The sequence below is a fragment of the Podarcis cretensis genome, assembly GCF_951804945.1.
Source record: "Podarcis cretensis genome assembly, chromosome: 2".
Classification (NCBI taxonomy): Eukaryota; Metazoa; Chordata; class Lepidosauria; order Squamata; family Lacertidae; genus Podarcis; species Podarcis cretensis.
The window spans coordinates 79,052,089-79,070,615 of NC_137171.1; the positions used below are offsets into that span (position 1 = coordinate 79,052,089).

General features: G+C 37.9%; 1 protein-coding gene and 1 long non-coding RNA gene across 4 annotated transcripts in view; one reads left to right on the forward strand and one right to left on the reverse strand.

The window, feature by feature from the left end:
- Positions 1-18,527, reverse strand: part of TAMM41 (TAM41 mitochondrial translocator assembly and maintenance homolog) — a 148,121-nt gene that overhangs the window by 117,567 nt on the left and 12,027 nt on the right. For all 3 annotated transcript variants that reach the window (XM_079967334.1, XM_079967331.1, XM_079967332.1), the window contains exon 2: positions 10,282-10,343. The gene's annotated coding sequence lies outside the window, so the exon portion shown is untranslated. The remainder of the gene's footprint in view (positions 1-10,281; positions 10,344-18,527) is intronic.
- LOC307211086 overlaps positions 1-18,527 on the forward strand; it is a 109,538-nt gene that overhangs the window by 82,059 nt on the left and 8,952 nt on the right. The window lies entirely within an intron of this gene.

Below are 18,527 nucleotides of genomic sequence, written 5' to 3' on the forward strand. Positions count from 1 at the left end.
GAAGCTCCGGATATTGTTTGTTTTGTTAAACATGCCACTTAATTGCATTTCCTCACAAATCAAAAACTGACCGCAGGCAATGGGCCAACAGCTGAACTGAACCAATTATTTTTACATGCATAAACCTGTCATTATATCATCCCCACCAGGCATGAAGGTTGTTGCTCTGCAATGTATAAGAAAATATTTAGTATTTCAGTACCAAAATATTGAAGAGGAGCTATGATGTTTGTGATCAGGAATATCCTCTGTAAGCCTTAACCTCCCATGTACTTCCATACCTATATCTATATCTATATCTATATCTCACAGATATCCTTCTAGGTGTAAAGGAGATACATGCTCATGAACTAATGACTTATTTATGCACATCAGCCCTTCAGCTGAATAGGACATATGTAGGAAAACAATAGCTAAAAAAAAAGAAAAAAGCTGCAGCTTTAAACTTCCTAACTTAGAGGTCAATTAGATTGATATCAATGGGACTTCATTGTAATAAATTGACTTAGCATATGAAGGATGTAGATGCTGGGGCTGGGGCAGGAGATGCTTCTATCTGCCAGCAGACTCACAATTTAAAGATATGTGTGTGTGTGTGTGTGTGTGTGTGTGTGTGTGTGTATCATACAGAGAGACATCTTTGAACAAAGCAACATCATTGCTAACATGGGTCCAAATCCTAACACACATATTCTTGAGTGCTGCTGATTTCAGTGCTGCCTGAGCAAATGTGTTCAGGTTTGAAACACTGGTTAAACAATGGACGCTTACCACATTCTGGGTTAGATGCCTGTTGTGGCCTCTCACGCTCAGTCACTATCCCCAGGCAGTGAGAACAGAGTGCACATGGTAGGGCAGCTGGTAGGGGAATTTCCCCTGGCCACCTGGGCAGCTGGCTTGAGTTCCCACCGGCTGCTGCAACTCAAATTGGCCAAGAAAACCTGCTCTTTAACAATCGATCAGAACAAGCTTTAATCTGTGGAAAACCTGCTTGCCATATGTTGCAATGTAGTGCTAAAGATCACCCCCAGGGGTGCACTCCATTGTCCCTCAAGACAGATAGATACTAACAACAATTTTATTTATTACATTTATATACCACCTTTATCTTCCAAGGAGCTCAAGGTAGTGCACATAGATCTCCTCCCCCCCCCCCCCATTTCATCCTCACAACAACTCTGTGAGGTAGGGTAAGCTAAGAGATGGTGAACGGCCCAAGGTCACCCAGTGAGCTTCATGGGTGAGTGGAGATTTGAACCCTGTCTCCCAGGTCATAGTCCAACACTAACCATTACGCAAAAAGGAAAGTAAAGGTGACATGATAGAGGTGTATAAAATTAAGCATAATGTGAATAAAGTAGAGGGAGAGAAAAGTCTCCCCCTGGAAAACTCAGAACAGTGAAAAGGAAGTACTTATTCACATGGTACATTGTCAAACTGGAATTCACTACCCCAAGATTTAATTATGGACACTAACCTGGATTGCTTTAAAAAGAGGATTAGACAATATTCATGGAGGATAAGGCTATCAGTATCGGAGGTGATATGGCTCTGAATACCAGTTACTGGGAAATGTGAGTAGGGAGTGTTGTGTCCATGTCCTGTTTGAGGACTTCTTAAGGGCATCTACATAGTTGGCCACAACGGGAGCAGAATGCTGGGCTTGATGGGCCTTTGGTCTTATCCAAAGGGGCTCTTCTTCTGTTCCTACCATATGAATCATCAAATATAGATTGTAGGTATGTACCCAAGGTATGTGAGTCATGCATAAGCACACACATGTGCGCACACACGAACACACTGATGTTTCTTGGATTTGCACATTGTGCCTCTATAATAGAGAACAGTGACACAATTTTCTGTGTTTTTCTGTGACATTGGGCAAGTTGTTGAACTTCCCAATCTGGCTATTGCTCTAATTGAAAAACAGAGAGATCTGAGTGTCAAAATATATTAACAAAACCAAGAAGTGCTATATATGTGACAGTTATATTAAAGATCTCTGAAAGGCATCACTGAAGACTCTGAGGATATTTTACACAACTCAGCAACCATAGATTAGTGCTGCCCTTGCGATCGCAAGTGATTAGCTGCTAGGACACGGTCATGCTTTGGGACTGAAAAAGCAAGTGCTAATTGTGCTACATTATTCCCTATTTTTTATTCACATACATTTACACAACAGTTAATCTTAATGAATATCTTTAATTAACAAGTTTGCCATTTCATTGTGTTCCATTGTAACTTTCTGATGTGCTACTTAGTGACTGAAGTTAAAATTCCAGTGTTTGTTTAGGTTTAAATGTGTCTGCATGAGCAGCAATCTACAAAAAGTCTTAACTATGCCACCCGTCTGGTGCCAGCAGCTAGCTGTGCAAGCCAAACAGGTCATTGCTCCACCTAGAAATTCTGCAGCTGAGGAAATGTAGAGTTGAATTTTAATGTGTTTGATCAACAGCATTATGTTATTTCAGGAAAACAAAAGGAACCTAAGAAATTACTGTGCGCAGAGGGACAGGGCATAGTTATGGGAGCAGTGATTCTGCATGAGATCAAGCTGTGTGAGGGCCAAAGAGGATGTTCAGGGGGGAAAGCCATAGCTCAGTGGCAGAGCATATGCTTGGAATACAAAGGGTCTCAACTTCAATCTGGTATTTCTATACCCTCCAAGTGTCCTGATTTTCCATGGACAGTCCTGGAATTACAGAAGCTATCCCAGTTTCTGATTTGATCCCAGAATGTCCTGGTTTTCCTTTATCCTACATGCAAAAGGTGCTTAATAAAATTCTGTGTCATAATAATTCTTTTGCTGCTAAGTGTGGAAGCTAAAAGATACATCAAGCAGTTATCACATAGCTATTAAGCAACTCAAAAGATAAGAAAGGGCTTGCCAGGGTAACAGTTCAAGTGGCAATAAGTAGATTTTTGTAAAGGCGCTTACTGTAGAAAGATAGAAGTCATCAGATAACTGCAATCATGGTTAAAGCGTGTTGCCATAACCTGCTTTCTTTTTAGAGCACAATAACACTGAGCAAGCTGCTGAATTATAAAATACTTACATGTACTGTGAACTTGAAATATTACAATGATGCTTAAATGCATTAACATAAATTTGTAAGTCCATTTGTGGGCATTTATTCCAGCATCTATAATAGCAATGGAAAAGACAGTCGCCTAGAGAGTATTTTTTAATTCATTGGTTAAGTAAATAAATGGCCATATGCTGTGAATTTGAATAATTGCAATACAGAACAATTCTAGTCTTGCAATCACACGGGTGCCCTGCACTGTTGTTTTTTGTGTGTAGGGAGATGCACTCTTGTTAAAAGTGATATTTGTAGAGCTTTGTTAGTATACTCAATTTTCCTGCACAGCAAAAAGTTGGTACAAATTAAAATCGAAAGAGAGGCCACATGCACACCATGTATTTAAAAACATTGCTTCCTGCCCTGAATAATCTTGGAAACTATAGTTTGTTAAGGGTGCTGGGAAATGTAGCTCTATGAGGGGTAAACCAAAGTTCTGAGGACTGTTCTGGGGAGAGTCATGTGCTTTAAATGTATGGTACATATGCAGCTAGAGACTAATGGTTTATAGGAAAGTTTTTAAAAAGTGAAGATATGAGAGCCAATCGGAAGGAATGACTGTAAGCCTAGTACTGACTATGGTGTGAGTGAATGAATAGTAGCAACCAGTTTTGCACACATGGCAATAGCGTTCAAGACAATTTTGAACTCACAATTTGATGATGGCATTGCATCTATGTCTGTTGTACAGTGCTGATGCGAGAAAAGTGAGCTGATAGTAATACCTTAAAAACCAGCTGTAAAAATCAATTTCCTGACAGAAATATTTTCAAACTCAGCAGTGGGGAATGAAAAAGCATATTGAAGAGATTATTCAGGAAGATCAAACTGGATATTGATCAGTGAGGGGGAAAATAGTAACACATTTCAAAAAATTATATGAACTGCAATCCAGAATATGTATTCCATAATAGTAGTGGTGTTGTATATCCATAATAGCTCAGTTTGCTTCCTTTCCCCAGTTTACACATTCTCTTTTCAGGAGCTGAAACACCCTCATCTTCATCCTCTTCTGGCTTCAAAAGACTAGGTTTTAAAACTCAATTAGCCAGGAACAACAAACATATGCTACCCAAATCTAAGATTATTCTGCATTTAAAGTTGATTTAAAAATGCAGTGATGTGGCAAATAGCTTGACAACAAAGTGAGGAGTAAAGAACAATGACCCGATCCAGAATACACCAAAACAGCATAAGTAGGGTATCCTCTTCATGACTGAAACTGAAAATTGGCATTTTTTATTTATTCATGCTTTACATTAAATAGGCTTGAGGTATTTTTGGCAGGTTTTCCCAAGTCATGCCATTCAATTACATAAACTCAGAAAGACTGAAGGGTTGCCAGATCCTTAGTTCCTTAATAACAGACAAGCAACACTTGTATATTTTCTGTACCTTTTCAAATGCCCTAATGGAGCACAGAAAGTAATTCTTCTTCTTTCTTCTGTAATGGTACATTCTCAATATTCCTTTCTAGGCCAAGGCCACTGAGGAGGCAATTCTGTACTCCTGATATGTTGGCTGTAGGTGTTGCTTTGGGATAGTGTGGAAGCCTACTGCACTATTATCTCTTGAGAGACACTGGAGTTCACTAATGGTATCATATGTGAGTTATGCAATATTGCAGATGGAAGCTTTGCAATCACTGTGGACTAATAATATATCTCTTGTTTTCACACATAAATAATCAAATTACTACTACTACTTCTACTGAATCACCACAGTTCTAGCTCTGTGTGATACATGTATGATGTTGCCCTTTCATGTAGGATCTGCTGGTGAATTTTCATTGCAGTATTCATGTTTTGGTTTCTTCCAAATTAGCTGTTAATTTAGTAAGAGTATAATTCCTCATACGGCATAGCTGTATTGCTGTACTGGCTTTTGTCACTGTACACCTAAGGGAGGCCCAAGGGTGAACTCCTGTGCAAAATACTATAAAATCAAGGAATTAACTCTTGGAGGATATCTCCCAACTAAACCTTTCAACATGATGATAACCTTTTCTTTCTTTTTTCTTTTTTGTATTCCTGTTCTTTGCATAGCAGTATTCCTGAATCTCCTGTATGGCAGTGCTGTGTTGCACCAAATGCATGGGGTAAGGTGTTATAATACTTTCAGTTTTATAACAGCATTATGCTCTCAGTCTGCCTCTTCAATCCTATCATGGCCTGCTGAAAAAGCAATTAATGAGCTTATAGACTGCCACTACATTTTCTTTCTCTTCCTACATATTTTCTGACAAATATTTTAATTCACTGGCATCACATCATGTACACAATGAGAAGAGGAAGGCAAGTAATAGTTTAGATTTGTTGCTCCAGGCTCTCTGCAAACTCAGCAAAAATGTGTTTATATTCTCTATAGTTTAATTCTTATGTCCTGTAATGTTTATTTTAAGCACATCTGGAGACTGCTTTTGGGATTTTTCAAAAGTAGAACAGTGAAGAATACTTTGGAAACACTTGTCTTACAATGCTATATACCTGGCAAAATATTTAATTAATGAAGTATATCTTGTCCCAGTAGACAGCTCATTATGCATGCAGATACCTGTCTACTGGATTCAACTTCTAGGTGCTGCAGCTTTAAATCCTCAACAGCATATCAGGTTTCTTTGCAAGCTGTCATAATCTATTGTACATACACCATGTCAACAAGTTTTAATAAGCACTGGGAAGAAGTGCCTTTCCAGTGTGTTTTTTTTCTCACCAAATGAGAAAAGACCTGAAAGACCTGTTGTCTTCCTTGGCAACTCAGGCTTGAAAACTAAGCTGCTTCAGTGAACTTCTTGACTGCTTTTCACCTGAGTGCTCAAGATTTGATACATTTTTTTTAAGAAACTGAAGCTGTCACAAAATCATTGTTGCAATAAAACAAAACAGGCCACATTGTATACCAGATGCATCCTAAACTCAATATTTGTAGAACTAGGTGGAGGGGCTTGACTTAGTGCTGAAAACTATAAAGGGATGTTGGCTTAGAAGTCTCTTTGCTGAAAACACTGCATAGCTGTGATGCTGACACTGGAAACAAATTTCTCTTGAGCTCCAAAAGATTCATGTTCAAAAAGTAAATGCATGTAACCATGGCTTGATGGATGATACAGACTCACCTAATGGTTCAGTTGAGGCATAGCCTAGTGACTCTAGATTGTATAGGCTTGACCCAGCGAGTTATCTTCAGGTCCAGAGCAGGGCCAGTCCCCCATTAGGAAGAGTGAGGTGACTCACTGCTTTGGGCTGGGCAACTAATTTTGGATGTTGTGAAAGTTGCTTCATTTTTTATGGTTGTTGCTGTTACTGCCAGAGAGGTGAAGAGGTGCTTGTGGGATGTTCTGTCTCACATAGCAAAATACCTAGACTGAAAATGAGAACTATATATTTTGATTAAGGAAGGGAATGCAACATTGGTCACTCTGTCTCATGTAGCAAAATGTTTTGGGCCAGTCCTATGATGACTATGTCCTACCTCAACTGTTAGAGGCAGAATATCTCTGAATGCCAGTTGTTGGGACTCACAAGTGGAGGATAGTGTTTTCCCCCCACTCAAGCCTGCTTGTGGGCATCCAATCTGGTTGGCCTCTGTGTGAACAGGATGCTGGGTTAGATGGCTCATTGGTCTGACCCAGTGGGGTTCTTCTTACATTCTTAATGTGATGCTACGATGTCTTTGGATTGGCTACGACTGTCATAATTACTGGAAGCCTGGCCTTCTGTCTTGGCCTTCTGTCTGCTGCACTTCACATTCCACCCCAATTTTGGCTTCAGGGGCTCAGGGCTATAGAGCACATCCTCCAGATCTAGATTTTTACATTGTCAACTATTGTCTTAATCTGGCCCTGGTGTTGGGGAGCTTATGCTGGGCTAGAGATGTTGCAAACATTCAATCAAGGGTGCTTGCAAAATCAAGAACCACTTGTTGAAACACTCATGAGTTGGATTGAAGAGAGTGGAACCCTCCTCACCTTGATCATGCAAGGTGCCTACACTTGTGTCCCAAAGACCCAGACAGAAATATTTATTGTTCAATAATAAGGAAATGATTGTTTTAGCCTTTCCTCACTCAACATATCTGTACCTATCTTCAAAAATAGCTTCCAAGGCCTATGGCTTTTATGACATATGTAGCATATAGCAGACGGTTAGAACTAAAATAAACAATAAATAAATTATAGAGGTCTTTAGTATTATAGCACTTAGGAATGTTTGAATGTTCAGTAATATTAACTGCGGTGTACCCATAAGTGAAGCTGTTGCCCTTTATGAGCATTCAGAGGGCGGCACTACACACTTTGCATTATTTTTAATAGGTTTGTACAGTAGAATGACCCTTGACAGCTGAGGAAATCCTGATGTGGTACATATTATGCATAGGCTCTTGTGAAGAATGTGACAGATTTTGCAATCCACATATTCCGAGCACACACGATGCTGCTTCTTATAGCCATGCTTCTATTTACAGGATTTAAATTGCCTGGAGTTGTAGAAACAGGGAACCATCTGTCAGAACATGCTTTTGTGAATTTATTGTGTTCATGCTATAACAGAAAGTGACTTAGGAAGCACATATCTCATATAATGCAAGCTACAATTCACTTCCTGTGTATTGAAACTGACACTTAAAAGCTCAATGTGGCTTAAGAATGATGTGTAATTCAAAAGCAGATTATACTTCTTGTATATGATGGATTATATTTACTGGTTATAGCTTCTAAAACTCTAAATCTGGTCTTCACCCAGAGTGTGAATGGTTTTCACCATCCTGTTCTTTAAGGCCAGCCTGGGAAGATGGAAATCATCAGCTCATGGTTTTTGGGATTAAAAGATTTGTGGGTCGTTAAAGATGGGGAAACAGTACAGAGAGAAATGGTTAACCTCCCCTCCATAAGCACCTCTGCTTTGATCAAATTTGTAGTCCCCTACAATTGATTTAATGCAAAAAAAAAAAAAAAGATTGCATGCTTTAATGCTTGATTTCTCATTAATGGCCTGTACATGTGGCATATAGTTTGACCATCAAAGCAGACTTTAACTTGATGGTGCAACTATAGAATAGCCTTCTCAGAGAAGCCTATCAGGAAGCATTACTACCATGCCAAATCAAGAAATTTTCATACTCCAAGGTTTTTGGGTGTGCAATATTCTTTTATTGAACAGTATGCCAGGTGTTTATTGGTGTGCTAGGATTGAGTTGTCAGATGGTTTTCTTATTTAGAATAGGAAATGTACAGTCTTCAGAACTGGATGCTCAATGATCAATCCAGACAAAATGAATTATATATCAGTTCTGCTGAAATCAATGGGATTTATGTTAGTCCTTGCTAATGAAGGCCCACTGATTTCAACAGAACTTACTTGTGACTAAAATGATTTGAATTGGTATAATTGTGTGTTGCATTTATAAACAACTAGCAAGGAGTGCCTAGCGCTGCCCGGGTAGTTTTAGAAACCAAAAAATAGTGTGAGTTTTTAAATGGGTAGTTCAGTTTGTGAATTTGGACCCACCACATCAAATATAAAGTGAAGTCAACCCAAAGTCACATTTTGGTCTAGCATCTTGATTCACAATGATTTCCAATGTCCAAACATCAGCAAAGATTGCTGCCGCCCCCCCGAAAACCCTTGTCCCAGGTTTGGTGATGGTATTTTGAAAGGTGGCTGAATCTATGTCAAAAAATAGGCCAAGTCACACCCAAGTGATGTTTTGGTCCATCTTGATTCAACATGGTGCCTGGCACCCAAACATCAATGTAGACCCCACCCTCACATCAGGAACACTCGTACTGAGTTTGGCAACAATATTTTGAGAGGTGTCCAAATGTGTTTTAAGGATCACTGAAATAATGCCATAAAAATATTAAGCATAAATATTACGGTTTTGAAAATAATAAATATTAACATTATATGCCTAGTCTTTCTATTCATGCTGCGGACATTAAGATTTTCAACCAGAGTGTACATTTGAAGTGTAGGAATCATCTGTGTTAATTCCCTCTTGAGATATTATAAGAGTTTAAGGCATTTGCCTGCGTCAGATCTGTCTGACTATATTTGCAGTAATGTTCCAGTATGTCTTAATTGACTTCAGTGTTACTACTCCAGAGTCCTTGCTAGAAGAAATTAAGAAGAACTGCCTTGCTGGATTAGAGAATGGGTACATTTAGTTTAGAATTATGCCTCCAATAGTGGAGTCTAGAACTGCCTCCTACAGTGGCCAGACAAATGGTATAATATGGTTTGGCAAAATATTCTTCTTAAGATGTTGCAGTCTTTCTAGTACATATAGTTATAGGAATCAATAATCACTTATGTTGAGCTAATGCGTAATTGACAGTGCCAGACCTTAGCAGCAGTATTTAGAGTGTTTATGATTTGTAAACTCTAAGTCAAATTTTACTCATTTTCTCTAGGTGACCTTTAATATTACTGATTGGAAGCTATTTATGTGATCTAAAAATTCATCTAATGTTCAAGAAATGGGATTATTATTTCCCCTTTTATAAATATTACTCTCTCCATTCATGGTCGCCTGGAACACAAGGGTTAATATAATCTGCAGTTATAGTAGTCACCGAAACAAGTATACCATGAGTAATGGTTGTGGTGATCTATTTTTATGAATGCAGATATACCCTTGGCCATCTGTTAATCAGCTCCTCATTATGCCTTTTAAACATTCATTTTTTGCTTACAATGACATAACTAAGTATCCTTGAAGTTAATCATGTGCAATTCTGTTTAGCTATTCAGTTTCAACTGATTATCTCCTTCATGCGTTCTTTTCTGTGATCTATGGAACTAGAGCAGCAGTAAATTGATTTCTCTGTTCCTCTTCCAAAAGAAGATTATTGCTACAGCCAGAGTGGCTCCATGGCAAATCCAGACAGATAGCCATGCAAAATGGTGAAGGTATAATTGTGAAAGGTTCTTTCACATGTACTAAATACTGCATGACTACAGTTCTTTGTTCAGCTGTTAATAACATATGTCACAAATCAAAAGGAAAGTTGCAGGTAGCAAGTTGTAAGGAGCATTGATTGAAATATGATATCACACTTACATTGTTGCTTCTGCAAGTACAAATCGTTAACCCAATCTAGCTAGAGAGCATGCAAGTACTAAAGCAGGCATTTTATCCCAAGCTGGATAAGGAAACCTGTGTACTGTAGACAGAGTTAACATTTCCTACTCACCCAATCCAGTAGCTGGGACTGTGCAATGATATTCCAGAAAATTAGTGGTAGCATCAACCGGTCTGTCAGGATGGAAAGAAAAGAGCTGGATTTAGTCCATTTAATCAGACCCCTGATTAGCATGGTTGTGCATAGCCCTAACTACTGTAATCACTTCAGGAAAATTCCAAAGCATTTTGAAATCTGTCTTAATGATTTGCACCTGGGTGACAATAGTATTCCGGACTCTTTTTAACGTAGGTCAATTTTATATCAGAACTTTGGAAGAAGGCTTCTGAATAAGTGGATTTTTAAAGATAATTAGGATATGTTCATTACACATTCTCCTTGTTTAAATTAGTGCAAGAAACAAAACAACACAATAATATTAGCATTAATTCTGAAATAAGTGATAAAGAGCCTATCTGTCCATAGGTTAAAAGTCATAAACAGAAGCATTTGTTAAGAAGAAAAAGAATATTTTGTCAGGCAACTGTATCTTACACCAATAGTGTACTTTTGGACCAACATAACATTGCCAGTCATCAGAAGCTGTTGCCACCATCTAGTTCCATATTACATAGCATTTGTGGAATTGAAAACATGGTAGCTAGGAGAAAAAGTACCTGCAGAAATTAATCCAAGGCCTAGAATCTGAATGTTAACTTGACCAAGTAGAACACTCATTGTGGAACAGAATACAGACACCAGTCAGTAACTAACCTGACTCCTTTCTCTATTCCTCTATGCAGTGATATTGATTTGGCTGGATAGAAGGTGGGTGATGCAATTACATATACTTGATATAGGAAATGTATCATCACAATTGAGCCAGAGTTAAGCACTTTGAAATTCAGTTGAGTTTAGTGAGGTGCTCAGTTCCCATTCAAATCAGTGGAAATTGTGTTTAATTTGTGCTAGATTGTGCCAGTGATGTTACATAATTGGGATGTTGTTGTGGGGGAGTTGTTGCTGCTGCTGGGTTTTTGTATCTTTATTATAGATCTTGTTGTGAATTATCTGGAAATCGTTCAGTCTGGTTGTGTATTTTTTAACATTTAATTTATTGTTTATGGCTACTTTTGTTATGTTGTAGTTATGCATTTTTTCATGTTGTAAGCCACCTTGAGCATGGTTTGAACTGCAGAAAGGCAGCATACAAATAAAACTATGTATGTATGTACAGTGGTACCTTGGTTCTCGAACTTAATCCGTTCAATACCTGAAACTGTTAGAAAACCAAGGTATGGCTTCCAATTGGCTGCAGGAGCTTCCTGCACTCAAGCAGAAGCTGCATGGACACTCGGCTTACTTCTGGGTTTGAGGCATTCGGGAGCCAATTTGTTCGACAACTAAGCCATTCGAGAACCAAGGTACCACTGTATGTATGTACAGTGGTACCTCGGGTTACATACGCTTCAGGTTACATATGCTTCAGGTTACAGATTCTGCTAACCCAGAAATAGTACCTCAGGTTAAGAACTTTGCTTCAGCATGAAAACAGAAATTGTGCTCCGGTGGCGCAGCGGCAGCGAGAGGCCCCATTAGCTAAAGTGGTGCTTCAGGTTAAGAACAGTTTCAGGTTAAGAATGGACCTCTGGAACAAATTAAGTACTTAACCTGAGGTACCACTTTATGTATTTAAACTTCCACTGGTAAAAACTACAGTTCAGAAATTAGAGCCTTAACACCTGCCTACTTCTGGAAGTATAATAAGCATATATAGCCATGCCTAAAATTGGGTGAATTAAGTAGCTAAGAATCTAATTGGTACTTAGCCAATGGAAATTACATAATAGGTAGCTACCTAATAGGAAACAGCATTTAAATACAGTTGCCAATTATGTATCATTTTGCCTTTATTTGTTTTTTTGCTTTGATAAGTAATATTGTTTAAAGTAAAGGTCTGATAATATTCTTCATATTTATTGCTCAGAAAAAATACATTTTCTTTCCAGAAAGACCCACAAGCAAGTCAAATTAATTTTTAGAACTGAAAGAAAATTATTAAGTAATGCAGAAGCAAAGCGTCAGAGGAAATGACCCAGGAGAAAATAAAAGGCTTATTGAAAAAAGTAATCTGGCATTTGAATAAACTTAATGTGCTTCTATTCACTTTAGAGCTTTTGTGGAGTATAATGGATGAGGGGGAAATTGTGGTGAAAAAATAATGTATGAAATACAAAACAGACTATAATGAATTGAGCATTTTATCTTAACATATAAGGACATTTGATTCAGAGGCAAGAGCACAGTGTTGCTCACATATAGAGAATAACCTCATACAGTTGCCCAGATAATTGTTGGGCTTTTAAGAATATAAGCTGAGCCCTTTGGGTAAAGCCAGTGGCCCACCTGGTCCAGCATCCTGTTCTTAGAGTGGCTGACCAGAAGCCCATGGAAAACCTGCAAGCCAGACATGAGCAAAATAGCACTCTGTCCACCTTTGATTTCCAGCAACTGGTATTCAGAGGCACAATGCATCTTACAGTGGAAGTAGAACACAGCCATCGTGGCTTGTAGCTGTTGATAGCCTTGTCTTCCATCTGCATGACAAAACAGATGTGAAGACACATCTACATTCACACTATGAACCTTTTATGAGGCTCTAGTTCTCCACATGGAAGCAAAGGATAGGAGAGTTGGGTTGGAGGCAGAGGCTAAAAAGACCTCAGTTCACTTCCAGTCACCTCCAGAGCAGGAGCTGTCCTTGGTGCTGTAACAACTGACTTACCGTAGATTTCCTTGCATCTTTCCAACATAAGTATACCTTCAGTGCTATGTGGAAAAACTGTTATAGAACTCTTAGTAACATCAACCATAATTATAGAACTCTTATTAACATCAACCATAATTCAAGAGATTAACATAGCTACACCTCTGAAAATTGCTACAGTGGAAGGCACAAGAGTTAGCCATATGGCGTGGGTATCCATCACTGAATAATCTCTAAGTTTTTAAGGTGCCAGTAGACTAATACAGTTACCCTTCTGGAAATAATAAGCCTACACCTTCATTTGGTGATTTTGCACTCACTGCCTACTGACATTGATGTGTATCTCAGTCATGTGAAAGGATCTACGGCATGTTTAGCTTTGAGACACTAGAGGACCTCCTGTCTTTAGATTTATGTGTGACCTAAGACCAGTTGAGGTTTATATAAAAGATGCTTATTCTGAATCTTTCAAGACCTACTACTAATGAATGAGATGAACTATTGAGATAATTCTTTTAGTTTTCCTGGGGCATGCAGAAAAGAACATTCCACTAGCTCTTGCCTGGGAGATTACAGTAGTTGAAAAGATAATGACACATGCTGTAAGTAAGGAATTTGGCGGTTGGGATACTCAAAGAAAATATAAATGTTTAGTTTTCTATGAAGAAGAAATTATAGAAGTAGGGAAATTCTTATGGGTGAACTGGAAAAAGAAATGGCAAATAATAGGAAGAGTATTATTCCCCCATTTCTCAGAGCACAAAGGGAGAATGCCTTGTATCTCTTGCAGTTTTAACTTAAACTATGTTGTTATAATTGAAACTCACCCAGGCCTCTGTTGGGAAGCAGTCAACAATAGGTATTGATGAGCTCCTAATTCCTCGCTGTTTTGCATTTGAGAAACTAATTATTGTAATATCTCTTTGCAGTCAGTCTTATAAGCAGCTTCCTCATTCAGCTATTCAATTTTCCAAGCCTCTAATGCGACAGAGAAGAAAACTACATAGGGAATATATTCATCTTCTTGAATCTTAAATATTTTTGAGACTTTGAGAGATGTGACTGCCTTAAGGGTTTTCTTTCCTCCTAAAATAATCTCCATAATTTTTAAAAGAACAGTGCATCTGCTAACATTGATATGGAAATAAATATTTTTCCTGTTTAAAATGGCATTAGTTCAGCTTCTAGAACCATAGGAATAAATAAAACTCACAAATCCCATCATTATCATCAGTAATATTAATATATGCAGCACGTGAGATTTGTTAGCAACCCCAAAGAGCAAAAGGACCTCTTTGTTTAGCCAATGTCTAGCTTCCCATTTCATGGCTTTTGACTGATACAGTACATCATCTGGCACTGTGTAAAGTTCAGTGTTTAGGATATCAATACATATCCATTGTATGTAAAACATTTGTGAACCAATAGAACAGAACTTTCCAAACTGTGTGTTACAACACTTTAGTGTGTCAACTGCATGGTGTAAGTATGTTGTGCAAGTGTTCCCCACACTCCTCCCAGGGATGGAAAGGGGTTAGTTTAACCTCCAGTTTACTAGTAAAACTGAATTACTGTGTCGCAAAATGATGCAAAACTGAATTACTGCATTGTGAAATTATGTATGTCTAAAAAGTGTGGCACCAGCAAGAAAAGTTTGGAAAGCTCTGCAATAGTATATTCTGTTGTAATCTGTGAGGCAGAAACAGAGCTCTGTGCACCACTGCCAGATTAGAAAGCAAAGTACTGGTATAAAAGATGCAGCACACAGGATTGTGTATGTGTCTGTCTGCCTCTCTCGCACACAGAGAGATTCCAACCCTGGATTTGCATTTGTAGTGCTGAATGGTTGTCTCAGCCTGCTTTGACAATGCTCCCAATTGTGTGGGTGCATGGATTAAGTGCAGGCCCCTAATTTTTTCTCCGTTTGTTGGGAAGGAAAGTAGTTGATTTTGGTATAATTAACTATATTGATAACAGAAGTGCACCCATAGAGGCACAAACATTCTGTGCCAATTAAGAGGTCCAATTAACTCACTAAGGCGACTTACCTGGGAGTAGCGCCCATTGAATTAAAAAGAACTTATTTCTGAGCATTAGTTAGGATGTACCTATAATTTATTTCTAAAATGTATAACCCACACCTTCAGTGTCAATTGGCATTTCCTGAACCGTTTACAAACAAAATAAAAAAGTGCTACAAAACATCCACACAACTATAACAACACTAACAATAATAGTAGAAAAACCAAAATACAACAAATCTGCCAGTAAAAACAGAAGCTGACAACAGCATAAAAGGGCTTTAACAACATTAAAGTTATGTTAAAAGGCGAGGAAAATGTGAACCTATTTATCTTGCACTGGGAATGACAATAAAGTAGATACACTTAAGCCTCCCTTAGAACTTCTTGCATGGCACCACCATCAGAAAAGCTCTTTTTACAGCTGCCAACTATTTTATTTCCAGTGGTGAAAGTACCCAAAGGAGATCTTCAGATGAAAAAAAAAATTCTGCTTGGCTGGATTGGTATCTGATAAGATGGTCCAACAGATACCAGCCTCCCAAAACCTGAACCCTTTATTTATTTATGTAAAATATGTATATTTCTTTAAAGAATTTATACATGATTTAACTAATCTCTAAGCAGCTTACAAGGATACAAAACAAAAAATAAAAATCAGTTAAAATTGTATGATTAAACTTCAAGTAAAATGCATGCTGGAATAAAACATTATTCAGTAGGTGCTGGAGATTCAGTAGGGTGGGGGCCTGTCTGACCTCAACTGGAGGGTATTTGCATAAAATTGGACCCACATTACTAAACACATAGCTTCGGGTGGATCCGAGTCCTGCATCTGATCCATGGGGGAGTGTTAACAGTGACTCCACTGAAGACCTGAGTGAATGGAGAGGGATATAAGGAATCAGATGGTCCCTGGGGTATCCTTGACCCAAACTGTCATAGGCCTGGTAGATTAATACAAGAACCTTGTAGCACATACACAACCAGGGCTAACTTTTGAACACCAGTTATGTGCTAGCAATAGTCTGTCCCCATAATCAGTCTAGCTATAGCATTCTACACCTGCTGGAGCCTCTGAACCAGGCCCAACGATCGCCTCACACAGAGTGCATATGCTATCCTATAACCATTTTAGCTTGCAACGAAGATAAAGCAAAGCTAAGATACATACAATAAATCAATTAAATATTTCACAACATTATAAAAAATGCAACACAGTTTAATACCTAAACATAAAATTTATTTATGAAATGCATGCCCCCCCCACCCTATTATCACATGTGTTATAATGGTTAAGGTCTGGTTCAGTCTAATATTGTGTGACAAGTTCTGGCTCAGACTAACATTTCAGACTATGTGTGAAATGTTTTATACTGTACAAGCTTGTTCCATAGCTCTCTTGTGAAATGGAATGGTTTGGAAGAACAAGAGTTCTAAGACTCTTAACCAAGAAAATATTAATTCATGCTGTTACTCCTCCAAGATGTGGGGTTGACCCTAAATCCAAATTGAATATCAGGTTGAAGGATTAACTGTGAAATCTGAAATTGACTTTGGAATATGGGTGAAACCTGAACTTATAATAGCATTAATTAAGAATTTCCCAAGACTTCTAACATGCCTCTATCAGCAAAGTCTCCATCAACATTTTCCTTATTTCTCCTTAAATAAGACCTTTATGCTGTGTCAGGGATAGCAGTTTTGTGGTATGATCAGATCCTGGCTCAAGGGAAATTGTTCTGGCATTGCACTGAAGTCGGACCCATTTAACCCCAGTTCTGTAAACTCCAGTAATGAAGGATTACATTATACACTATCAACTCTGGGTTTCATTTGACAATTCTCATCTGGTGTTCATTTTCATCAGAAGGGTGTGATATTAATGTTTTAATTATACGTTTTCCCCAACATGCATTATGGGTAGAAGTTTTTTAAAAAACATTAACATAATATACTCTTTTCACTCATTTAAATGTCTTGGGAAATTAAAACTAAACCTGTATCAATAAATAATTCAGGTTTACGGTTCTCCTTTCAAATTCTTTGTTGACTTGCAACCATATTGTAACTTATCTAAATTTTACAGTCCGTTATTATTTTGTGCAAACTAAAGCAACAATTAATTATTATTTTTTTATAAAGATTTTTATTAAGGGGTTTTTTTTAATACAGTAAAGAGAAAAAACAGCATAGGCAAAAAAAAAAAAGAAAAAGAAAAAACAAACATAAAATTTAGCATCATATAATGACCAACTTTTCTTCGTTTTTGGACTTCCTCACACCTCCCGCTCCTGCGTTCCACATTAATAAAACTTTAGCCAGCAATTTATCACCTTATTTCCATTCTTATTATACACATTTTCAATATTTTGTCCCTAACTTTGAAAATTTTATCTATATCTTAAATACCTAATTTTAACATAATATTTATTCAAAGTTTATTATTCTCATACAATTCACTCATTCTCATAATCTTTTCAACTAGCTTTATGGTGCCCTGTTATTTTCAAATCTCTCATCCTTCTTAACACTCATATAGTTTACAGTATTTTTGTAAATAGTCCTTGAATTTCTTCCAATCCTCCTCCACTGCTTCTTCTCCCAGGTCTCGGATTCTGCCAGTCATTTCTGCCAGCTCCATGTAGTCCATCAGTTGCATCTGCCATTCTTCCAGCATGGGCAAATCTTGAGTTTTCCAATATTTAGCTACAAGTATCCTTGCTGCTGTTGTTGCATACATAAAAAATGTTCGATCATTCTTTAACACCCTCTGGCCAACAATGCCCAAAAGGAAGGCCTCTGGTTTCTTAGGGAAGGTATACTTAAATACCTTTTTCAACTCGTTATATATCATTTCCCAGAAGGCCTTAACCCTAGGGCAAGTCCACCAGAGGTGAAAGAACGTTCCTTCAGTTTCCTTACATTTCCAACACTTATTGTCTGACAGGTGATATATTTTTGCTAGCTTGACTGGGGTCATGTACCACCTATATATCATTTTCATAATGTTTTCTTTCAAGGCATTACATGCTGTAAACTTCATACCGGTGGTCCATAACTTTTCCCAGTCAGCAAACATAATGTTATACCCAATGTCCTGTGCCCACTTTATCATAGCTGATTTAACCATTTCATCCTGTGTATTCCACCTCAGCAACAAGTTATACATTCTTGAAAGTACCTTAGTCTTAGGTTCTAGCAGTTCTGTTTCCAGTTTCAATTTTTCCACCTGGAATCCTAACTTTTTATCCAATTTAAAAGCCTCTTTAATCTGAGCGTAATGTAACCAATCTCGCACTTTGTCTTTTAGTTTCTCCAGACTCTGCACTCTCCAATTGTCTCCATCTCTTTCTAATATTTCCCAGTATTTCGGCCATTTGACCTCCATATTGGGTCTTTTCACAGCTTTAGCTTCCATAGGTGAAAGCCACCTTGGGGTCTTATTTTCTAATAAGTCTTTATATTTTGTCCAGACATTAAACACTGCTTTCCTAACAATATGGTTCTTGAAATTCTTGTGAATCTTA